This window comes from Triturus cristatus, chromosome 4_1 (genome assembly GCF_964204655.1).
Source record: "Triturus cristatus chromosome 4_1, aTriCri1.1, whole genome shotgun sequence".
NCBI classification, from domain to species: Eukaryota; Metazoa; Chordata; class Amphibia; order Caudata; family Salamandridae; genus Triturus; species Triturus cristatus.
Window position 1 is genome coordinate 677,433,310 of NC_140585.1, and position 26,468 is coordinate 677,459,777.

The 26,468-nt window shown below is 45.8% G+C and overlaps 1 protein-coding gene across 3 annotated transcripts in view; it reads left to right on the top strand.

Moving 5' to 3' along the window:
- Positions 1 to 26,468, top strand: part of ASZ1 (ankyrin repeat, SAM and basic leucine zipper domain containing 1) — a 1,654,265-nt gene that overhangs the window by 52,468 nt on the left and 1,575,329 nt on the right. Inside the window, exon 1 of one of the 3 annotated variants that reach the window (XM_085653130.1) lies at positions 16,272 to 16,322. The exons of the other annotated variants lie outside the window; for them this stretch is intronic. The gene's annotated coding sequence lies outside the window, so the exon portion shown is untranslated. Of the gene's footprint in view, positions 1 to 16,271; positions 16,323 to 26,468 lie in introns of those variants that run through there. 3 annotated transcript variants of the gene reach the window in all.

The window sequence follows — 26,468 nt, forward strand, 5'->3', positions numbered from 1 at the left end:
AAATCTGGGTTTTACAAAGCAGTTTGAGAAGAATAGCTTGCTTTAATCTCCATTCTGATCTAGCTAAATAGATAATTTCTCCTCGTCACTATACCTTGTTCAGTCCTTAGGATATGAGGCTGCCTTTCTTGAGATGATGGTTACCTGTTAGAAAAAAAAGACTCTGTTACAATTAAATGAATGATAGGTAGTCCAGTGATTGTAGATCAGGATCACAGCTTTATTCTTCAGATAGGATCCAAGTTATGTCTCATGCTATGCCGTATACAATGCCCCACCAGGACCGGCCTCCTTGCCGCTCAGCCCTTCCACACCAACTGATTCCTTCTTCCACTCAAACACTCTCAACATTCTGATGTCATCACATAAACTGAGCAACAAGGCAAAGGGCAGCAACAGAGAGGATGGATGAATCACTTACCTGATTATAACACATCCCCACCTCATCAGAATTGTAAAAATGCAAGCATGGAAGATCAATGTACATACATGCAATAAGACTAATTATAAATAAAATGTACGGTGATGGGCATACACACATACAAAAAGTCAACAAGCTTCAACAATAACACAAAGCTTCAAGACGTAACACTGAAGGGTAATTTTGCAACCCCTAACAACAGGATGATACAAATACTTCAACCAAAACAAGAGTAAATCCAGAGAAACTAAAAAGCATTCTCTTCTTCCCAAACAAGGGTAAATCCAGAGAAGCTAAAGAGCATTCTCATCTTTCCAAAACAAGGGTAAATCCAGAGAAGCTAAAAAGGAAATAGTCTTCTCTTGTGCGCACCCGTAACGCACAGTCCAACACCTCACATGAGGTAACAAGCAATTCAGAGGGTAAAACCAAACCGGCAAATCAGAGAAGCTACTCAAAAGGTAGACCTCTCATGTGCGCACCTGTAACGCACAATCCAACACCTCACACGAGGTAACAACCAATTCAGAGGGTAAAACCAAACAGGCAAGTCAGAAAAGCTTCAAAAGAAGGAGTCTTCTCATGTGCGCACCCATAACACACAGTCCAAACACCTCACATGAGGCAAAACTTACTCAAATGCGTACACTAACATGACCAGGGACACTACACTCTCTCTCTCCCTCTATTCACACAGATACAAAACAAGGACCCTACACTCTTCCCTCCCCTTTCATACTCAAATACATACAAATACTGAATCAGGTATATAGAATAATGTAGCCCTGCTTACAACTATACTTGCAGGGCTAAGGACAACCCTCAACATCACAAGCCCGCAGGACTGGGGACACTAGACACCTTCCCTACAGCACACATTTACGCAAGCACGACTGTGCAGTATACACTTGCAGGACTTGGGAGATAACAACACCCCCTCTTCTGCATAAACTGGAGGACTTAGGATACTACCCACGTAATCCCTCTGCTGCACACACTTGCAGGTCTTGCACCATATACTGCTGATGACCTACATATGATAGCATTCACTCATCACTTTGAATACTTTTAACGCAACATAGTAAAGCTTCATAGGCATGGGAAACAATAAACGGATGTATAAGTATGGCATTCGACATTAAGGCAAAAACATAGACTTCACATTTGAGAAGTTTAACAAAACAGTCAAAATGACCGGTGAGCGACTTCTCACCTGAGGGTCACCATACAAACAGCTTGTGATTTGTAATTTTGCTTACCCTACACCGATTGAGCCACGAAATAAGTTTCTCCAATGTTGTTGCTGAAGAAGAATGCCAACGCGCTCTCCGGCGCTACCAAGCTCACGGGTGCAGGCGCATGGAACGTGGTTGGCGAAATGAACTACGGAAAACACAGCCAATCTCAAAATGGCAGCACGCCATGACACGCCGCGCCAGGTGGCTCACAGCCCCAGCTTGCTTTAAAGTCCCAGCAAGCATCACAGTGGACGAAGGGAAGAATATGTCACAGAGAAAATTCCATGAGTGACGAGAAACATGCATGCGTTTCAAACCTACTCACAGGTAAGTGCGTGTCTTACTTGTCACAGGCTCCTTTTGAAATTTAAAACGAAGGCTTTGGTTAGGCAACGCCGCTGCATCAGTACACATAGGCAAAGTACAAATCCGTCCCAAATAACATCTGCACACCAAGTCTCTCAGTGTGAACAAACACATCGCCACGGCAAAACCCAGTCCCAGCACAACTCCCAGTGACATCACCACAGTGGATCCAACAGGGAGGGAAGAATCTCAAGCACAATGACGATGGGCACTTCCCTTCACCCAAATCCAATTCATAAATTACTGCGGAGCGCACACGGGCAGGGAGACAAAGTTATGTGCAAGACAGACAGACAACGGTAATCAGCAGTTGAAAGACTCCTCTAATCCAGCAGGAATTGGCACTCTAGTACAGGCAACACAATGCAGGTTACGGTAGGTTACAGCAGGCCAATGTTGGGGAAAAGCAGGCAGGCAGGTAGGAACTGGCACCTTAGATCACTGGTAAAACGTTCCTAAAATCCAACAGGTAGCAGGAACCAATCCAAATGTAGAGTACTCACTAGTACACGCAAATAATGTCCAGGTTACAGATAATGTTCTCTGTCAACATGTTACAGGACAGGAACAGTTCAGCAAAGACAGGCAGGCTTCAAGACAATGAAGGAAAGTCTAAGACAAACTAGCACTTACTGGTTGGGGCGACAGATGAAATTGTCACTGGTGGGGCATTAGGGGTGCCAGGTTGTAGTTTCTAAAGTTTTAAAAGTCCAATCTCCATTGAAGTAGCACGCAGGTTCTTTAAAATCATCGCCAGTGTTACAATTAAATGAAAGATAGGTAGTCCAGTGATGTATATTAGGATCACAGCTTTATTCTTCAGATAGGATCCAAGTTATGTCTCATGCTATGCCTCATACAATGCCCCACCAGGAGCAGCCTCCTTGCCGCTCAGCCCTTCCACACCAACTGATTCCTTCTTCCACTCTCAACATTCTGATGACATCACATAGACTGAGCAGCAAGGCAAAGGGCCGTAACAGAGAGGATGCATTAATGACTTACTAGATTATAACAGACTCCTTAGCCTCATCAAATAGGCTTTAGTCATTCTATCCTAGAACTACCTTCTTTACCATAATCCCCACTCCCCTATGCTTACTTCCGGTTTTACTTCCTGTTGCACTGTTTCAATATTGAAACTGGGTACACTGCTGCAGAGTCCCACAAAAGTAAGAGGACTGTTTTTCATTCTGTTTACCTTGTTTAGTGCTGTCTCAGCACGAGCGGGTGGTGTTTGGGGTATTGCGACTCCTACGTACCATTTCTCCGTATTGAAACTGAGGCAGTGGGTATGTGGTTGAAGCTGGGGTGGGGCGAGGTTTGCAGGCCTTTGACGTGACTGCTATGCGGATGTGCCTTTGACATGACTGCTAAGCGGATGTTGATCTCTCCCTTGTCACTTAGTGGAGCCATTATGAGGGGTAGGACATGGCTTGGGCCATTTTCACCTGATGTTGGAGGGTAGGTATCCGCAGTGGCAATTCTGACCCTGGCGTGGCAGAAGTATACCTTGAATTCTCTTCCTTTTAGCCCATTTAAACAGTAGTTCCGCTACAGCTCGCACTTGCTTTGTTTCCTTGTGTGATAGAGCATATGATGTACTCCAAGAAGAATTTGAAACTGCACGACTGAGCTTGGGGACACCCTCCTTGTACTTTCTAGGTGGAAGCTGCAGTTGATGATTAATATAGTTTTTGCCTACCTTAAAAGAGTTAGGTTTGAGACAATGTCGTCCTGCATTTTTGTTAACTACAACTCTTAGATGATGACATTTTTATCGACTGTTTATCTAAATATATGAAAGGGGTGGTTAGATGTAGAAAAACAATGTAATGTCGCCTCCTTTTTATTTACTCTATTCATAAATTCTTGTATGTCAATGGATGCGTATGAAATTATGCTGAAGCTTTTGTTTATCTTAATTGATATTTTAAATGGTTTGTTAAAACACACATATGATACGATGCATATTTTTTTTTTTTTTTTTTTTTTTTTGAAACCGTTTATTGCAGTTTGTAAAAGTTACAGGTATGGGCCTACAACCACCCGGCCGGCCGCTAGAATGACAAAAGCATATTGCATACATACAGTAAAAGTCTCTCGGCAGTGCAGAGCAGTGAAACAGGAGTAATCAATGGTGCAGGCCACACAGCTCCAAGCCCACAGTACGGTTCCCTTTTCTTGAAACAAAACAACACCAAAAAACCACACCCGCAAGGCAACCCGCGATCCAAAGTGACAGCACGTGCTCCATAAGTGGGGGATCCAAACCAGCAGCAGAACTCTGAGGAGGGGAATGGGAGTAGATCAGGGACTGGGGGACCGCGCGCCCGCGGCCGAGGGAGGGGGGCCGTCTAGGGAGACGGAGCAGGCGAGGCAGCCGGTAGCAGTGGTGGCTCACAAATACCCCCGCGGTAGGCGTTCCAGGGGCCCCAGAGTTTCACCCACGCCCCAGGCTTACCCCTCGCCACATACACCACCTTTTCACGAAACATACACCAATCCATATGCTCTTTCCAGGCCGACACCGCAGGGGGCCTCTGGGATCCCCACAATTGAGCAATGTCACGCTTAGCTATCATGTATCCCAGAGTCACCCACCGCGTCTGCGGGACCGAATAGTCATTCGGTTCCCATACATTCAGCAAGCATCTCCTCGCTTCAGGCAGCAGCGCGACACGCGTAACCACACGCAGGACCTCATGCACACCACGCCAGAATCGCTCCACCTTCGGGCACTCCCACAGTATATGCATGAAAGTCGCCAACGCACCACAGCCACGCTTACACATTCCGTCACCAGCAAAACCCATACGCAGAAGCCTTGGCCCCGTCACGTAAACCCGGTGAAGGATCTTGAGCTGGACGAAACGAAGGCGAGCCGGGATGGCCACCTCTTTCGGAGAGGCCACCGCGGAAATCCAATCCTCGTCGTCCAGCTCCAGCCCGTCGGCAACCCAGGCCTCGCGGAGACTAGTCAGCAGGCACGATCTATCGTTGATCAGTTTTTTGTATATGAGGGAGATCGTGCTGTCCGGTACATGGCCATCCAGCACTCTGTCCTCCAGGGGGGAAGACTCCGGAATGGATGCGACGTCCAGGAAGACGGAGCCCAGCGCATGGCGGACTTGTAGGTACCGAAAGTACTCACTGCCCTGCAGCTGAAACTCCGCCTGCAGCGTCTCAAAAGTTTTGAATCCCCCCCTCGTCCAGAGATCTCCCACCGTGCTGATTCCGATCGTGTCCCACTTCTCGAAGCCCTTCGACGTCCACAGGGAGCCCAACCTCTCAGACGCATACAGCGGTGACGCCCGGGTCAAACGGTCCTTCCACCCCATAGCTGCATTAGCCGCGTGCCAGACACGCACCATGACACGCGTCGGTCCCGTCAAACGGGAGTCGGGCGCGCCAGAGTAGAGCGCGCGATTGTAATCGCCACCGGGTAGGAGCATCTTATCCATCTCAAATGCCGGGTTCAAGGCGGGCCCATAAAGGCCATGATTAATTGCAGCTAGTTGGGAGGCCCAGTAATACCGTTTAATGTCCGGGAGGGCGACCCCCCCATCGTACCACGGGAGCGTCAATTTAGCCAGAGCAATGCGCGGCCTCCCGTCCCAGAACAGGCGCCGCTGGAGGCCCTCCACCTCACGGAAATAGCGTGCCGGGACCAAGTCCATAGTATTCTGGAGGGCGTAGAGGAAGCGCGGCAGGGACATCATTTTAAACAAGGCCGCTCGGCCGAGCGGCGAGAGCGGCAGACGCCGCCAGCGCACCACGTCCTCCTTCAAGCGCTGGAGGGGGGGTAGCAAATTCCGCTCATAGCGGGCCTCCGGGTCAAGTGTGATATCGATACCCAGGTACCGAAAACCTTGGGAGGCAATCTGGATCGGACAGTCCCGTGGTAGGGCCGGAGCCTCCCCGAAAAGCACATAGACACAGGATTTCGCCCAGTTGATGACCAGGCCTGAGTTGCGACCGAATGAGCGCAAAACATCAACCAGGACGATCAGTGATTTACGCGGGGAGGCGAGATACAGAAGGATATCGTCAGCATAGAGGGACACACGGTCCTCATGCTCGGGGGTCCAGCGGAGACCACGGATAGAAGGGTGCCACCGCAGCCACTCCGCCAGGGGCTCCAGGGCCAGGGCAAACAGGAGAGGCGACAGGGGGCAACCCTGTCGCGTACCCCTCCCCAGCGCGAATGGGGCCGAGACTCGCCCATTCACTACCACCTGCGCCAATGGGCCCGAATATAGCAATTTGACCCAGCTAATGAAACCCGGGCCAAACCCGAATTTCGCCAGCATCGCCCAGATGTATGGCCATTCAAGCGTATCAAACGCCATGGTGGCGTCCAAGGACGCCAAGATGGCCGGCTCCCGCACAAATGGGACACGCGCGAGCACCCCGTGCAAGCGCCGCAGATTGAGCGCCGTGTTGCGGTGCGGTATAAAGCCAGATTGGTCTTGGTGGACCAAATCGCCCACCACGCCAACCAACCGGTTGGCCAACACCTTGGCGAGGATTTTGGGCTCCGCGTTCAAAAGCGAAATCGGCCTATAGGATGTGACCCGTTCACGGGGCTTCCCCTCCTTGTGGATCACCACAATTGTGGCCAGACGCTGGTCCGGCGGGAGGGAACCCTGCGAGTGGGCCGCCAGGAACATCGCGCGCAGGTGGGGCGCCAACACATCCGGGCGTAGCTTGTAGAGCTCGATGGGAATACCATTGGGGCCCATGGCCTTGCCGGATGCAACCGAGCGAATAGCCAAGGCAATTTCGTCCGAGGTGGGAGGGGCGTCCAGCGAATCCCTGTCCTCCACCGTTAGGGAGGGCAGTGCGATGTCCCGAAGCAGGGCATGGGAATCTTCCTCCGAGCAGGGGGAAACCGGGGAGTAGACTTCGCGGAAATAATCCGCGAAGCAGGAGACAATGGCTTCCGGCTCAGTGACACACGCACCATCAACACTCTCAATCAAAGGCACCACGCGGCTCGCTCTCTCCCTCTTATCCAACCACGCAATCAATTTGCCAGCCTTATCACCCACATCATACAATCGCCCCTGCTGCTCTCTACTGAGGCCCCTGGCCGCCTCCGTGACGAGGGCCCGATAGGCCGCCTGCTTTAGGTGTAGAACATGCAACTTGGCGTCTGTTACCCCACTCCCCAGGTCACCCTCCAGTTCTGCAATCTCGGCCTCTACCCGGGTCACCTCCTCCCGCTCGCGCCGCCGGGCATGGGAGATAAAGGAGAGGGCCTCCCCTCTAAGGACTACCTTGAAAGCCTCCCACAGGGAGATGGCCGAAGAGACCGACCCCACATTCTCGTCGAAATATCGCTGTAAGGATTTGATCAAATCGGCACGAATGGTGGGGTCGCGCAAATACCATGCATTGATTGGGGCCACCCTGCCATCCCCCCTCGGGAAGACATCGAAATGCAACAACAATGGGGAGTGGTCTGAGATACCCCGCGCCAGATGGCGCACCTCCCCCACCCTCCCTGCATGGGCCGCCGGGACAAGGATGTAATCAAGCCGCGAGAGGCTACCATGGGCACCCGAGTGGAAGGTGTACTGTCGCAATGCGGGATGCTTTAATCGCCAGCAATCCACCAGGCCCAGCGTGTCCAGAAGGCCGGGCAGCCACGCCTGTGCCCGGGGGAGGTCCCTAGGGGGATGGCGATCCATAGACCCAGAGGCTACCGCATTAAAGTCCCCTCCAACCACCAGCAGGCCACTCGGAAGGTCCAGAAGGAGGCGCCCCAGGTCCGCGAATGTGGTGGCTTGTAACCCAGGCGGGACGTACACTGATATCTACCCTCCATTCTTCCCACCAGAACCGTGTAGCGTCCCCTCTCATCATGGCGCACCTCATCAATCTCCAACGGGAGCGAGTTCTTGATCATAATACCCACCCCCCGCGAGCCCGAGGTGAAGCCGGAATGGGCCGCCAAACGATATCCCCGCCGATTCATTGCATGAAAGGAGTTACCTATAAGGTGCGTCTCCTGCAGGAAGACAACATCTGGTGAAATACGTTTTAAGTACTGCAGGACAACACCACGCTTAATCCTATCCCCCAGGCCGTTAACATTCCATGACAACACAGTCAAATCCCTACCCCCCATCATACGTCGAAACAATCGGTCGTCCCCCATCGAGCATCCTAAAAACAACAACATAGTAGCGGGTTTGCCCTGCGGTGCTAACAAACAACACACCCCCCCCACCCCCCGGTCCCAACAGAACTCCCCCCTCCCTGCACCCCTGCATGAGCCCAGACAGCCCCCCCAAAGTGCAGTGTGCCTGTCGCCCCATAGCTAAAATACTAACTAGTCCCCCAGAGGAGGAGGGAAGCCCCCAACAGACCCCGCACGACCTCCATAGGAGGGGAACATACGCAATCAATAAATGGTGAAGGAACAACGTCCAGAGCAAGGCCTATTCAGTCACCCCTCAATTCTTATCCGGCGGGCCCTCCTCGCCAGCCGCGCCCCCCCCGCCCCCCCGGCCCCGATCTCCAGGCAGAGTGTCCAGCCAGTCCCCAGCCGCCTCGGGCCGGTCGAAGAAGTGCGTGCGACCATCCACCTCTACCCTCAGCTTAGCTGGAAAGAGCATTGAGTACTTGAGGTTCAGGTCCCTTAGGCGACGTTTAACACCAAGAAAGCTCTGTCGCTGCTTCTGGACCGCCGGAGTAAAGTCTGGGTAGAAATGTACCTCCATGTTGTCAAGCTTGACCGGTCCCTGTTGCCTGGAGGTCTGGAGGATAGCATCTCTGTCCCGAAAATTAAAAATCCGGGCAATGAGAGGCCGCGGCGGGGCACCAGTCTTAGGTCTGCCCCCGGGGACCCGGTGAGCACGCTCCACCGCAAAAAGCTTACTCAGCCCCCGGGGCTGGAGATGGGCCAGGATCAACTCTTCCACGAAAAGATCCGCCGCCTCCGCCTCTCGTCCCTCCGGCACCCCCACAATACGGACATTATTCCTCCGGGCCCGACCCTCGGAGTCCTCCAGTCGCCGGTCCATCAGGGCGCTCGCCTGGCCAAGCCGGCGCACCTCCTTCTGGAGGGCCACCACGTCTGTCGTGAGGCTCGTTGTGGTGTGGGCCAGGGAGTCGACTCGGTCGTTTGTTTTGGACAAGTCTGCCCTCACAAGGCTCACATCCACCAGGACCGAGTCTATTTTTTGCGCTAAGGTGTCGAAACGCTGGTCCACCGAGGCCTTCATCTCTGCGATGGCGCCCATGACGTCCCGGAGGGTCAGATCCACCGGATGAGCAGATGCCTCCGTCGGGCCCACCGGGGATGCACGCGATGTCTCCGGAGAACCCTTCTGGAGCGTGTAGCGGTCCATACTGTTGGCCTGGTGCGCCGTGCCACGGCGGGTCGTCTTCACCTTCGCCCGGTCGCCATCTTGTTTGGTGGACATGCTGGCTCTTCCACCGTCGTGCCAAGCTCCCCAAACGGGCCGCTATACCAAGTCACGGGTGCCAGGGGGGGGGCAGGGGCGACCACCGAACCGCGGGTCAACCCACCGCCGGCGGGTCAGCCGGGCTCCTGGACAAGGCCACACCACCGCACCCCGCTCCGCAGCCCGACCCCGCTTGAGAGCTAGGAGGGCGCAAAAGCGAAAGTGAAAGTGCGGGGTACGCCAGTCGCCCAGCCCCGCTCGCCGCTGTTATTCACTTTGTCCCCGGATCGCCCCACTACTCCAATCCGGGGGGCCGGCGAGGAGAAGGCCGCAACCTTCGATCGATGCTCCCACCGGCGTTCGGGGTCCGATTCGAGCCCAAAAAACGGGTGGCGCCTCAGCTCCGGTTCCCCAACACAGTCCCCTCAACAAGGACAGGATATCGCCAGGATTAATTCAGGAGGTCGCGGAGGTCCTCGGGAGCCTCGCACCTACGCGGCCATCTTGGTTGCGCGCTCCCAAATGACACGATGCATATTTTTAATTTATTGTGCTTTTATGATTTAATATCTTAAATCGAATAAACCGTATTTTGATTTGATTTGATAAATGTAGTTACAAGTTCCCTGCAAGAAGAACAGACAATTTGCAAACGTGGTAAAATAGAGGAACGGCGTTCATTAGGACCCAAGGAGAAATATGTTCTAGGCTTCCAGCTGAAGCGGTATCCCAAGTTTGAGACCAGTTGGTTTTCAAAGCACCTGTTCCAGTTTCTGAAAACTTGTTTGGAATTTATTAGATGGATTGTATTAACATTTTGCCCATACTTAATGTAATTAGGGCTCCCATAGCCCTAAAGTGGATAAATGTGGACCTTGTGGGACTTTGCATTTCTGTCTAGGAATTACCATTTGGAAAGGTTTGATTCTGAGTTTCTAAGCTGAATTGCTTTATGGTCATCCATGGGGCCGTCTTCGTTGCTTCCGAAGATGTCTCGCCTCAAGGTCCAAGAGATGGCAAGATTAAGGCTGGACTGAAGTGTTCTTTTTTTCAACCATATATTTGCTGCAATGGAGGGGTAGGCTGTATTAAATGGCTTTCAACACCTTTTTGGTGCTGTGCAGGAGGGTCAGGACTGTGCTGATTTATTATAATTTATGGAACTGGTCGCAAGATTTTTGCAAAAAGAAGGGAAAATTAGTAGGCAGAATGATAGTCTTGCCTTTCCCCCTTTTTTGTTCTTAAATATCCTTCAGAGAGCCTTCTACCTCCTTTCTCATAGGTGAGATTATTCTTGCTTGATTGTTTTTGAATGTCTGGGCAGTGCTCTTGAACATTGTTGTCCCTTCTTCTGCTTTCAGGTTCAGAAGGCAGGTGAATGCTTTCTCCTTCCATTTCATACTGGGGCTGTTGTATGGAATACCTCAGATGGTTTTTCTGAGGTTACTGGATGCTCTTTAGTGGACCAGCTATTCATGCTTCCCATTTCTCATGACATTGTTCATGTCTCTGCTGTGTCTTCTACTGGATCTTCCTCTCTTGTTGTGTCAGGTCCTTCATTTGTAGTCTCCAGTAATATTATACCTGCTAGCCTGGACCTCAAGAGGGCCGGGATTTAGCATTGAGGGTGATTATCGGCTTTTGCAAAAGTGTCAAACAAACTCAGTGCGAAAAGCTGAAATCACCATGACCTCGCCACTTGCGACGGCGGTCCGTGGTGAGGGGGCGAGCCTCGTAACACCGCAACTCGCGCTGTCACCCTCCAAGGAAATCAGCAACCGCGGACACAGGCAGGCTTCTCAAGCAGTAGTTTTATTTAGCAAAATTAGGCAACTCGATGCGTTTCGGGACCCAGTCCCTTGATCACGAGTGCCGTGAGTGAATTTTCATTTCCTTAAATCAACATGTGACTCGACATTACATAGATAGTGAAAACAGACTTCAACTATAAAGAAAACATTCTTTATCTAAATATAAAGCCGCTTTTGACAGCCGAGATTAAAGATCGTATTTGACTAATCGTGGCCTGTGAATTAATGTATATTACAAAAACACATTTAACCAATTTATCGACTTCCTGTCTGACTTTCGTTTACGAAACAGGACGTTTTTTTCAACAATAGATTTCATACATTGCATACCATTGAGCTTCACCAAATGGTTGCGTTTCAGGGAGCATTCTAAATTAAAGGTCTTTCAACCTATTCACAAATTTTTTACCTCTGCGGGCAAAAAAGACACACCTAAATAAACATATCATTGCCCTAGTGGGCATATTGGTCGCACGCTCTAGCGTCCTATGCCCTTAGATACTGACTTTCCCTTATGCTGTATTTAACTTATTCAATCTAAACGTTGATCTCTACACATATAGTCTTTGTTGTATGACTTTGTTGATTCCCTTCTCTGGGAAAGGACGGAACACGAACCCAGTGTTTGTGCGTGAAAAGTTTATTGCTCAAGACACCACAATCGCTGACACGGCCTTGATCACATGACGCATTACTGAATCCCAGATACTACATTTAAAGTGCAAGGTGCCATACACGTGATAACCAATGCATAGACATAGAAAAAATACACGTTTATCTTTTTTGGCCAGTTTTGTGCAAAAATTGCCTTTCAATTTGTACAAAGACTGCCATAAATATTTATATTATAAATAACATTTATATTTTTATATATAAATATACATAATGCTAGGTTAAATCCATTTAAATAATGCATGTTTAAATACATCAAAAAACATTTCCATATAAATACATAAAAATGTCATATATGTATATCCAAATTGCATCTTTAAAAACCATAGTACTTAAAAACATTGATGTAAAATTCATATGTTTAAAAGAGGATGGGGTGACAGCAATTTATTCGATGTCTGTATAATACATTGAAAATCACGAAGTTTGAGCCCGACCTCTTGTGGCAGTCACATGTGCTTGACCCATAAGATATAATATCAATTACAGTGTAACCATTTTTCCATGTCAGTCTCCAGTGCAAGTTAAAGTGTTTGTAAAAACAAGAGAAAAAAGTGCTACCTAGGAACAGATCCCTGTTCCTGAACATAAATAAGATTAAGTTTGAAAAGGCTTTAAACCAGAGATTAAGAGATAATTTTTACCTAAAAACTATCAGTGTTGAGAAAATAATGTTTAGTCGGAACAATAACCTGAATGATCATACACCCAACTTGAACATTATGATTATCCTTATACACTTCTTATAGCCGTGTATAAAAATCCTCACTTGAGTTATGTCCATTGGGGGTCTTAGTGTCAAGTTCAACAATATATTGTGTTTCTAGACGTCTTAATTTCGCCTCTCTATTACCCCCACGTCTAGATGTTGGGATGAAATCAATCAAGAAATATGTAAGGTGTTTAAGGTCATTGTTATATATGTCTTTAAAGTGGTGAGCTATTGGGTATGTTGGATCATTGTTGGTAATTGCTCTCATGTGTTGCAATATACATTTGTGGGCCTGTAACTTGGTACTGCCCACATACTGCAACCCACTAGAGCAACTCAACACATAGACAACAAACTCTGTGCGACAAGTAAGGAATTTGGTGATCTTAACATTTTACTCAGAAAATGGCGTTTTGTATGTTGTTTTATTCACTGCATAGTTACATGCCCGACAGTTATTGCATTTGATAAATATTTTGCAGGCAGTGAGCCAGTTTGCTGATGTTAATAATTCTGGACTATTTTTGACCAGTGAATACCGCATAGATTTGGATTTTCTGAATGTAATGCAGGGATGTTTGGGCAGCACACTGCCCAATACTGGATCACTTCTAACCACTGGCCAATTTATGTTAACAATCTTTCGTAAAGAGTTATGCTGACGACTGTAAGTGAGAATAAGCCTAGTCTCAGACTCCGTAGCGTCAGCTGTCCTTTGTTTTCTCTCATAGTTGTCTAGTAAGGTATTTCTGTCCAAACCATTAGCTTTTTTTATGGCTATATGTATTGTCTTTTCATCGTAGCCGCGTTCCAGAAATCTTATTTTACTAGAGTGTTGGGTCTCTGCAAGATCACATACATAACTACATGCACGATGTATTCTCAGCATCTCTCCATAAGGTATACTTTGGATTAAATGCCGAGGATGATGACTAGTTGCATACAGTAAGCTGTTGCCGGCAGTTGGTTTACGGTACAGCTTTGTCTCTATTTTTTGGTTTTTGATATACACCTCTACATCCCAAAAATATACAGGGGTACTGCTGCTGATGGCAGTAAGGTGAAGGTTGATGTCGTTTTGATTGATCATATTTACAAATTCTTGGGCTGACTGCTCTGTACCATGCCATACAACAAATAAATCATCAATATAACATAGCCATAGTTTTACATGACCATCTACAACTGCTTTGTGTTCTCTGTTAAAAATCATTTCCTCCCACCAAACCATAAGGAAGCAGGACTAGCTAGGGGAAAAGCAAACCCCCATAGCCACTCCTCTTATTTGCTGAAAAACCTGATTTAAAAATAGAAAATAATTGTTAAGACAATATGTTGACATAGTAATCAACATTCTGTTATGATGACATAATTGTAGTCGTCTTGAACTCAAATAATGTTCTATGGCTCTGATTACGTCCTTGTGGTGAATACATGTGTACAATGACGTTACATCTAGGCACATTAAAATGTAGCTGGAGTCCCATTTGAATTTATTCAATATTCTCAAAAAGTCTCCCGAATCCTGTACAAAAGGCAACTTTTTAACATATTCCTGCAAGAAGTCTATATATTTAGAGGTATTTTCTAACAGACCTCCCAGGGGTGTGGAATTTATTAAAATATCTACTTGTCCATGGGGCAGGTTGCTTCATAAATCTACTTGTCCTGTAACAAAATCCACTTGTCCCATTGGTGCCATGTTGTGCGGCCACAAATTATGGCAGCAATCTCATTATATAAGAGCTCTTATATAGCCTCTCTGATTATGCCAGGGCACATATCACAGTAGTGTTTGAATACTAGCAATTCCTTTATGTTGCTACGTTTCCGCAGATCTACATACTGCGACCGAAGGTAGTGGTAAACAATAGTTTAAGGGTTGGAATATCCTTTTGAGTCTGTGCGAACCTACTAACTTGTTTTAAGGGTTTTCAACAACTCTTCTCTAATCTTTTCCAATACTGAGAAATGTTGGAAATTTACTCCTGACAATGGCAGAAGTAAACCTTCTTCCAGAAATGGGAAAAAAGTGGATAGAGGGAAAATAAACTTGCAAACAGGTGCTAAAATGCAGTTCACAAATATTTTCTAGGAGTACTATCTCTTGCCCTACTGCTGTAAATTCTTGTGAATTCACGAAAGCCGTATAGCTGCCCTTAATTCAAGGACATATACCAAGGGTGCACTTTTGAGACTTTCTTTAATAATTGGGCCCCTAGTTTGGTCTGGCGCTAACCATGACCTTTTGTATTTATTAAAATTCTCTCTCTCTCTCGCTCTCTCTCTCTGTATCGGCTGGCTTCACAGTGAGTGACAGCATTCTGCTCTTTCACAAGGAGCATATCGGCACACACATTAGTTTTGTTCAGTGCCAGTAACTAATGTGGCAGTGTGTGCTTTTTTGAGACCAGAAACAATTTTTGCTTTTGCCAATGTTTGTTATAATGGTGAGGGTCCAGCAGCTCTCACATCAATAAGGTTTTACAAAAACCATGCCAACATAAGTCACACATTGCCAAAACTAAAAATCTGACCACCATTTCAGACCTATTGGCTTTGCCAATGCTTGTTTATTTTTAGGTTTCCCAAAATCTTATTGAAACTGGTTACACTGATTTTCTAATATGAATATTTTGGGGAAATACTAGCATGCATCAACACATTTTACTAAATGATGCTGCAAAGAAATGGTACCTAAAATTTTACAGCAGTTTAGCAAAAAAAAAAGGTTCCTACTTTCATTTTTTAGTAACATTTTATATTGATAGCAAAGAACCAATAATCTTGCTTTCAAGCGTCTGCAAATATTTGCATCTAATCAGAGAGCATTCTGGGAGCATTATGCATAGCCTCATATTGCTAAACTTTGAAACCGTTTGTACACATTTTTATACTGGAACCACTGTCAGTAGTGCAGTCAGAACTTACATTTACTGAGAGCGCTCACCCTAATAATAAAGGCTTTCAATTAATGAACCATAAATACAAGTTTGAACAGCATTAACATATGCATACAAATATTAACTTAACTGCAGGCAGTGCCCTTCCCTGATCCTTAATGGGGTACTGCAAACTGGCAGCCAAAGGGTTTGTGCTGCAGGGGGTTGGGCCTGCTTGTCCAAAGGACAAAATGCACATTAAAACTTGTTGCCCTTGACCCCAAACAATATGTCCTGGGCGTCGGGCTATAGGAATTCCACATCCCTGCCTCCTCTTGCAGAAATTATGGGTCTGCCAGGGGGTGTTGATACATTTTTATGCAGATAAGGGATCAAATAGATGAAAGGCATTATCGGATGTTAATTTTTCATGAATTTTAGTTCCTGCATACTTAACAACCCCGCACTGCGACATACATTTAGTTTGTTATAAAATTAATTCCATGACATTCTGACTATCTGCATGTTACATCTCTTGTAACAATTAATATCTTCGAGTTGTAATGACGCCTCTTTCATGTATTCATGGCGAGACCAAATAACAATATTGCCTCCCTTGTCTGAGTTGCGGACAATTATTGGTTAATTTTTTTGTAGTTTTGCCATCAACTTGTTGTACTCGTTCTGTTGATACCTGTATTTCTTTTTCATCCTGGCAGTTTTAAATTTAAGGCTTTTGATTTCTGCAGTCAACAGTTCTCTGAAGATATCCAAGGAGTCTCTTGCTGTCATCGGTTGAAAGGTAGATTTCCGTTTGAAATGAGTTCTTGCTGTGCCATAAGTATTGCCACTCGTGCTACCCACGTTATTACCTGTGACTGCACACTCTTCCGCTAATGATAGTAAATTTGCCAACAGGTCAGCATCCCCTGCCGTCAGCATGCTGGCGGGTTGTTTGTTCCTAGTTTCAAGTTGTGTAGATGTTGTATTGTTACGGTCATTGGTCAAAATATATTTTTTAAGTTTCAGCTTGCGAATAAATTGATAAACATCAACTCGAGTTCTTGTGAAATCAAAGTTCCTTTCAGGGCAATATGAGAGTCCTAATTCCAACAATTGTATTTCAGCTTTCGTTGGATTCATGGGCGTTAAGTTTACCATAGTATTCATTTTGTGCTTTACTTCTGTTGCCCTCTCTTTTTGTACTGTGGTCTCTTGTTGATAATTCCTCCGCTTACATTTGCGCCTTTCTCTTCGTTTTGCGTTACGTTTTTGTCTTGTTGTGACACTTGTTTGCGAGGTCTCGGAGTTTGTTTTCTGTCCTGTCTTGAGACAATTTACCTCCTCTGCTAGTGAGAATTTGTGAAACCCCACCTCACTTTTGACTGCAGAACTTAAATCGGAGGCCGATGTCGATAAAACTGTTGCCTCCCTCCCGCTAGACTGTGCATTGTCACGTTGGGCAGTTTGTTTAGCGATTTTAGGTGACTCATATCTTTTAGCAAATGTAAAGACTTGGCCCTGCTCATAGTCTTGTTTGTCGCGCTGAAACTTGTAAGCTTTACTTTTTTAATAATTTCTTCTTCTTTGGCCAATCTGACAGTCATTTCATCTCGATATTTGTTAATGGTGAGAGTAACCTCTAGTTTCATGATTTCACAGTTCAATTCATCAATTTGTTCTTGCAGTTTAATACGGTTGCTCTCGGCATACTTTAAAAGTATTTCGACAAGTCGTCTTGAAGATTCAAGGTTACAATCCGCCCAGTCACGTAACATCAGTGGATCTGGGTTTTTGTAACTGGGGGCAATCATGATACGTAACCCTCTAGGAATACGTCCAACCTGTAATTAGCGGCCCAGTGACTTATGCGCCCACCAATTTGCTTGTTCCATGCGCATTAATTTTTAAAAAATTTTAAACGTATCTCTAACACTTGTGTTGCCCCCTTGAGATGGGCTACTTGGTCCAAATACTTGTTGCGATGTAATGGGGGCATCGTCAAACATCAATTCAGCCGCTGCTTCACGACTACGTAGTGCGTCCACGGTCATGGCGGTTGAGCTCAATATACTTGACTGATTTGGTTACCACTGAGCAATGCACACCTCCGAGACTACATCCAAAATCAGGCGTGAAACACCAGACCTAGCTTCCTGTCACTTCCGCCAAAAGGTGAAGAGGGGGTTCGTTACTGCAGAGGAAGCCTTCTCGGCACACATATCTATATATATTCACTGAAAAAACCATAGGTTTTACAGACGTTATAGTTAGGAATTAGCATTTAAAAAACCTTAGAAATTCACTGCAAAAACCATAGGTTTCCGGGACGTTATAGTTAGTTAGACATTTGACTCATATAAAACCAGAGAAATTCTCCCGTTATAGTTAGTTGAGCTAACTATAACTCGTGCACCCTCAATGCACTGGGGATGATGTCACATATTACATCACTCATGACATGGTCAGTGGCATCACTGATGACCATCACTGACATCTCAAATGACATCACTATTGACATCATCCAGTGAATGTGTGTTTCTGTAAAGTTTAAATATTTTTCATATATATCTATGCCAAGGTGTATTGAAGAAAGAGTGAATTTACAAGTCCCTGAATGGATTATTTAGTAGGTGCATGCCTGACTGTATAACTGAGTGATTGAACATTTGTTACTGAATGTATGGGTTAGTGACTAAACTGTGTGAAAGTCTGTATTTGTGTCTGTTGGTGCATACGCGGCTGCATGGGTTGGTGAGTAGCTACATGAGTGTCTATATGGGTTATTGATTTGTTGTCTGAGTATCTGTATGAGTGCCTGAGTGTCTGTGTGGGTGGGGGTGTGTGTGACTCTGTGCATACATGTCTGAGTGGGTGATTCACTGGTTGTATGGATTCAAAAGTACATCTGGGAAGGGCTGTATGGGGAGTGTTGGTGAGTGAATGAATGTCTCACTGGTATATGTGTGAGTAACTACATATGTTTTAAGGCAGTATATGTGAGTGTTGGAGTATATAAATGACTATACATGAGAGTAAGTTATTTGAAGGAGTGGGTGTATAAAAGTGTCTGCTTGTATAAGTGATTGTATAAGACAGTAAATATGTGTTAGTATCTGCATAAATAAGTGATGCGGTGTGTGTATAAATAACGCAGTTGGTGTGTATAACTGTATACATGAGTAAATGGGTATGTGAGTGATTCTTTGCATGACTGACTAGGTGTGTGAGTAACTATGGATGGGTGGCGGACTGTAATTGTATGTATAGGTGTATGGGTGCATTTTATAGTACTGTATTGATGAGTTACTGCATGTATAAGTGAGCGGATGTGAGTGTAGACCTAGCAAATAGTGGGTGGTATGTAGTATCTGCCATTGTTGTGTCTGGTTTCAAAAATGGTAGTCTGTATTTTAGAGTGCGTGTATCAAAGTTTATATTAGGCCATCAGTTTGTGCATCAGATTATCAGGTGGATGATGTCATCAGTGATGTCATTTGAGATGTCATCAGTGATGTCACTGACCATGTCATGAGTGAAGTAATATGTGACGTCATCATCAGTGCATTACGGGCGCGCAAGTTCTAGTTGGCTCAACTAACTATAACGGGCGAATTTCTCTGGTTTTATATGAGTCAAATATCCAACTAACTAAAACGTCCCTAAAACCTATGGTTTTTTAGGTGAATTTCTAAGGTTTTTTTAAATGCTAATTCCTAACTAGAACATCTGTAAATCCTATGGCTTTTCAGTAAATTTCAAAGATTTTTTTAAATGGTAATTTCATATTTTAATATTTATAAAACCTATATTTTTTCTATTTTTTTGTAATATTTTGGAACTCTATTATCCTTTTGTTTTTAATTTGAAAAATATGTAATGTTTTATATCTTCAAAAAAAAGTATGTATATCGTGTTTTTTTGTTGAGAAAACTGAAGTCCCGTACCGGTAGTGTCCCAAGCTCCATCAGCACGCGAATCCTATCCGCCATATTGCTAAACTCGTAAAGGATGCGCATTTCGTATCTGACTGGTTCGTGGCACTGCGTCCCGCGTAACATCATATACGTATGTGGTTGCGCCATCTGCTACTTTGGTATGCGACGGGTATGCAATACCAAGCCGCGCCTTACGTCATGTACGTATGGGGTCATGCCCACTGCGCGTTGCGTATGCGAGGAGTGCACGCTGCCAGGCCCTGTGTTACGTCATAGACGTATGGTGGAACGCAATTCCCGCATTCTTTTTTTTCTCGTCTCAAAACTATATCTAAATAAGTTTAAAGTGTATATGAGATCAAGCGATAATCTAAAATATTTTAAACATTTATATATTTCAAACTGTAATAAACTTCTATTATGGTAATATTTTCTCAAAATCGCGTCGGGTGCGGCCTCCTTGCGCGCTCGCTGCGCGATTGCCATGTGACCTTAAAGAAAAGCATTTGATTGGTTCATAACATTTCCCATTGTAAAAGTTGGAGGACCCCACCCATTTTCGCCATTCTCTCTACAACGTTTGATGAGAGACTCCTTCTGCGTACAGAGCTTTTTTGAAAACTTTTTGCTATGTACACATATCTGACAGTACACACAACATGCAACTATCATCTTCATCAATACTCATGCTCTGTAAAGCAGCCTTCCACCTGTGATAGCAATGCATCTAAAAGCTACATAACAGAACTTTTCCCCACTGCCAGAGGTAACATGTTTGCATACGCTGTCCACAGCACAATGTAATGTGGTACGGCCCAGGGGCAGTGTCATGCATACATAATGAACACACGGACACAGATAGATAGTGGAAGTGGGTACGGGCACGTGCGCTCGACTCCTTTTTATTACCAGGGTCACATATCCAGTGACGTCTGTGCTGGATGCGTGTGGGGTGAGTGTAAACCAGCCCTCCGGGAATGGTTGCTGCTAGCATCAACTCCAACAGTAATCATTGGATCACACACACAGATTCAATAATAAGAGTCAATAGTTTGTGCTGCAGTAAGGTAGGGACACTAGATGTGAAATAATACAGAAAAGATTCTATCGTAAAAAAAACATAACTTGTGGTATACTAAGATACAGGCAGTAGATCTGAAATAATACACAAAAAGGTTGTATCATAGAGGGTCCATTAGGTCTAGTGCACTTAGATAGCCACATCAAAAGCATTCAGCATGTGCACAGCCAGTGATGCTGCGGGCGGGCCGTACTAGGAGCAATGTCTGTTGCCTACAGGACTGCGTCATCTACAATAGCGATTCGATCTGAATTGTGAACACTGCTGTCTGCAGTGTATATTGAAAGCAGTAGTGAGCACAGTCTTCCATGAATACTTTTTCTCACGTCCTCTTCACAAAATACAACAACATAAATTGCACAAAACTCTGCAATGAATAAATCCAAACAATTCGAATTGCGATCTCTGCTGTCCACTGTGTACACTGTTATTCAGTGTTCTTTACCACTACCAAGAAGAATTTGGTCATTGTACTAGACCTATAAGTCATCTTAAATAACTTCTTCAAGCAAGTATACTAAAAGGCTATTGTGTATATTTCAATAGACGGTTTAGTTAGTTGCCTACTGGACTCTGTAATTGAACAATCACCACTCGATCTGAATTGTGAGCCCTGCTGACCACACTGTTGGCCAGAGGCAGTGGTCATTAACACCTCACAGCCTCGTGCCGTTGGATTCGGAAGCACACAGTTGGTTGCACCTGATCGGAGTGGGTACACAGAAATCATCACAAACTTTAACTTCTGACATCCTCAAACACTGAATCAAGACCCTGTTTCACTGTTCCGACCTGCTGTACCACGGTGTACTCCACCGACTGCAGTCAACCAAGCCCAATAATCATGTGCAGCAGTTAGCTACGGAAGCACAGAGTATGATGCACCTCAATGGAGGGGGTTCTCTCAAAACCAAGCAGCAAGTAATTTCGGACATCGTCCATTTTGGGATCAAGACACCGTTCCACTGTTGGGACCTAAAGTTGGGTGCACCTGGTCGAAGGGACTACCTTCATCTCCACTCTCAGATACAGTTCTAACATCGTCCATTGCGGGATCAAGACAGCGTTCCACTGTTGGGACCGAGTGTTGCTTGCACCTGGTCGCAGGGAGTACCTTCATCTCCACTCTCAGATACAGTTCTAACATAGTCCATTGTGGGATCAAGACCCCGTTCCACTGTTCGGACCTGCTGTACCGCGGTCTACTCCACCGACTGCAGTCAACCAAGCCCAATAATCATGTGCAGCTGTTAGCTACGGAAGCAAAGAGTCTGATGCACCTCAACGGAGGGAAACCAAGCAGCACGTAATATCATACATCGTCCATTTTGGGATCAAGACACCGTTCCACTGTTGGGCCGTAGAGTTGGTTGCACCTGTTCGAAGGGAGTACCTTCATCTCCATTCTCAGATGCAGTTCTAACATTGTACATTGTAGACTCAAGACCTCGTTTCACTGTTCGGACCTGCTGTACCGCGGTGTACTCCACCGACTGCAGTCAGCCAAGCCCAATGATCATGTGCAGCACAGAGTCTGATGCACCTCAACGGAGGGACTTCTGTGAAAACACACAAGCAGCAGGTAATATCGGACATCGTCCATTGTGGGATCAAGACACCGTTCCACTGTTGGGACCTAGAGTTGGTTACACCTGGTCGAAGGGAGTACCTTCATCTGCACTCTCAGATGCAGTTCTACCATCGTCCATTCTGGGATCAAGACCCCGTTCCACAGTTCGGACCTGCTATACCGCGGTGTACTCCGACTGGTGTCAACCAAGCTCCATAATCATGTGCAGCACTTCGCTGCGGAAGCACAGAGTCTGATGCACCTCAACGGAGGGAGTTCTGTGAAAACACAGCAGCAGGTAATATCGGACATCGTCTATTGTGGGATCAAGACACCGTTCCACTGTTGGGACCTAGTGTTGCTTGCACCTGGTCGAAGGGAGTACCTTCATCTCCACTATCAGATGTAGTTCTAACATCGTCCATTGTGGGATCAAGACACTGTTCCACTGTTGGGACCTAGAGTTGGTTGGTTACAGCTGGTCGAAAGGAGTACCTTCATCTGCACTCTCAGATGCAGTTCTAACAAGACACCGTTCCACTGTTGGTACCTCTTCGACTACTGCGTTAGTAGTATACAGAGCACTTCACGGTGCTGGGCCTCAGGCTGGGCGCTGTCTGCCTGTGTCGCGGTAGCCAGCGTTGATCTCAGGAGCCTTCCCAGCTCACGGACCTCAGCCCAAAAGCTTCCGCCGGCACCTGGTGGGCCCCATTTCACATATGACTGTTTCGAAAGGTGAACTGTGGGACATATGTGCGTCGCAGCGGCCATGACGGTTTCTGCGTAACAGCAGGCTGAGCGCATTATTCCCGCAGCCACCTTCGCTCACGGCGTCAGCCTCGTGGCGGTGTAAGCTGTGCAGACCTGACAGACATGATCGCCATTCCGGAAGAGAACCACACCCAGAGAAACGTGCCTTTTATTCATACCCTGTACGCTAGCCTTGCGTACCCCGAGCCAGACCACTACGCTAAAGATTTGGGGGGCTGGGGAGGAGGCACGTACGCGCTATGTTTTCGTAATCTTCCCTACTGACTGTATTATCATGGTTGCGCCCACTGTCGACTTCACTCAATAGACCATCAGTGTATGTTGACATGTAAATGTCTGTGCTCTGCATACTCAAGTCTGTCCGGCACATCCCCTCAACACTTTGCATTGTATACTTTTATAATCGAGAATCACTTGCCACCTTCGCACATACTTTGCTCCCATCTCTCCCCCGCATTCTGCATTGTGTGGCAGAGGTGCCATTCCATGTTTGGTTTGTGTACATGGCTAGCCACGGTTCCCCCAGTACGTAGTGTCATTGTGTCTGCTAGGTTAACATGTTGTTTGTCATGTTGTATGTGATTATAGAAGGTAAAGCGTTTATTCACGAGCAGTGGTTTCTCCCATTTACATATCGCTGTCTTAAAGAGGATACCAAAGTTTTTCTCACAGTTGAAAAGTGGGACCACAATGGCAATCATTCATTACTATGCAAGAATGTCCAACTGCACGACGCTTCTAAGCTTACAGCCCCCAATCGTGCGTGCTTTCTTAAAAGCACGCCAACTCCCACAATCCGACCAACATTCACACAGCTTTCTAACAGCAGTCATCTGCTTCTTAATAACATGGACTGCTACGCAATGTGAGCTGGCATACTGTATGTCCTTACTGTTTCAAACCGGATAACTTCCTCTGGCAATCTCTATTCCCACCCACACAAAGTAACTCCCAAAGTTCAACTTGGCCTTCAATACCTACTTTGAAAACAGATTTTATTAAACGGAGCAAACTGAAAGCGCTTTTGTTTCAAACAGAAGTGTCCCTCACTTCTCCAAAAGTAATTTATCAACTACAGATAGGACGAACTTCAAGTAAAATACACTCCCTTTTAAATACGAACCTCCCATTACACTTTTTTTTTTTAACATTGTCTCCTCCGGCCTTCTCACAGGCTTTCAAACGGTTTTTAGTCTAATACCAGACTTCATTCATTCGATCATCTCTGGAACAACAGCAACAGTGCCCATAATTCTCGCTCTGTTTGCGGCCATCCTACTACTATTTTAGCTTGTTAAAAATGGCTACGCTCCCTGTGGTAACAAGCATGTCCGACAGAATACGCCATAACTCAAAGCTACATCAATACCGTGAAAAAATGGAACAACTTTTTGGCTGCCTGCCTCTATTATCGGAGCCAGCTACAACATGACATTTATTTACACATATACAATCTGCGTGCAACCATCTTTTTATTGCAAAACTTGCCCAATCGACTGGCGAATGGATCTATGCCTTGCCAACATCCCAGCAAACGCTCCCGATATCCAGAAGGTAATGGAGTATCTTGAAAACCAGGAACTTGATTGTTCGGGCAGACGAGCAATGGTGGATGCAACGCAAAAATGTATCCTGGCGGAATGGGATTTCTGCGTAGCCGCGAAAGATCTCATGCAACGTGCAATTTTTGACAACATCGCAGATTGCCTGCCAATTCAAATTGCCGCTCCAACATTCGAGGAACATTACTGTCCCTTCGAGGATATGAATTGGATCGCTTCGCTTTTCTCACACGATGACAACAATTGCCTCTTGGAACATTACGCATCTTAAGCCGCTGAAGAACTTCCGGACTGCAATCTCCAAGACTTGAAAGAAATTCACTTTATTCTTGGATTGATTTTTTTTCCCAACTTTTTAAAATTTTTCCTATTACATTTTTTAATACACTTCAATTGAACTATTTTCATATAATAACTTTCTAAGTATGCTTAGACATTTGAACTCTGTTTTCATTATTGGCCCTTACCTCTCCACACTAACCACGGATGGATGATGCATGGTCTATGCAAATACGCTATAACTGGCGATCAAGATAAAAAAACACGGCATTGTTTAGGACCTGGTTGGCACAGTGTGGTAATCGTATCCTACCTTTATTTTCATTCTACAATTTACAGTCATTCATGTCTAATAGGTATTGTTTATGTTACATGGCACTGTAATATGTAATGTGGAATTGACTGATGCAGAAGCTTAGCTTTGAATACAGCAGAAGTGGTTGGAGTTTGCCTCAGCTGGATGCCTTAGCTCTTGCACCAGTGGATCCATTTATGGCACTTACATAAAGACACTTTTTATATAACCATGCACAAAGAAAACGAGGTATGAGGCAATAGTGACTGCACCTATCTTTCATGGACCGCGCGATGGAGGGACTTTTCTTCTAAACAACAAATAAGCAAACTTTTAAACCCTAACAGGGCCATACGGTACCGAGAGCACCATACTAACCTGTGAAAGCAAATGCGGCTATACCCAAAATAGTTTTATAAAAGGAGGTGCTTGGTATAGACCTTATTACTAAAGAGGTACAGGACAAAGTCTCTCTTATTTCAATTCTGGTTGTATACAAGTCTGTCTTTAAAGGAACATTGACCATAAATTTCAGTATTGAGGGAATTCAAGAAAAAGACCCTCTTAAAAGTTTTGCTCTGAAGAAGTCCGTAAGGACGAAACGTGTTGGCTACGCTGATTTTAAAGAAGAAATTAAATAAAGAAACTTGAAACCAGACCTGCTGAATGGAATGATATTCTTCGTTATGTAATATTGTAATTTTATAATGATTGTGTAGTGTGCTGGATCACAGTGCTTTTTTTACACTTTTTATATAACTTGCAGACTCCCTCGCTTTATCCCACACAACCACTTTCTTAAACGCACCCGATTTCACCATTTGTCTTCTGTGGCATTGCAACATTCTGCATTATATTCTTCACGATTATTTCTTTATTCCTGCTTGCTAAAACACTCCATTTGAGTCTTCAGACCGGTAGGGGTGAGTAGTTCGCTTCCCACTCCCGCTATAGTCTAAACCCATACTAACACCACTTGCACAGCTATGCTACAGCGGCCCGTATGCTGCAGCGCCAAGAGCACATCAGTTTGCAGCAATCAGCTCACGTTTTCATCCCGAGTGTACTGGCACCTCACCTCAGCACCATCTCACTCTGGTCAAAACAGCACTTTCACACCGCTAGGTGTGAATACTTCACTTCACACTCCCTGTATAGCACACCATAACCACCCCACAGAGCTCACACCGCTATACTCTAAACCCATACTAACACCACTTGCACAACTATGCTACAGCGGCCAGTATCCTACAGCGCTCAGAGCACATCAGTTTACAGCAATCCGCTCACGGTTTCATCCCTGAGTGTACCTGCACCTCACCTCAGCACCATCTCACTCTGGGCAAAACAGCACTTTCAAACCGGTAGGGGTGAATACATCGCTTCACACTCCCTGTGCAGCACACCCTAACCACCCCACAGGCCTCACAGCGCTCCTACCCTCCTCTTTCC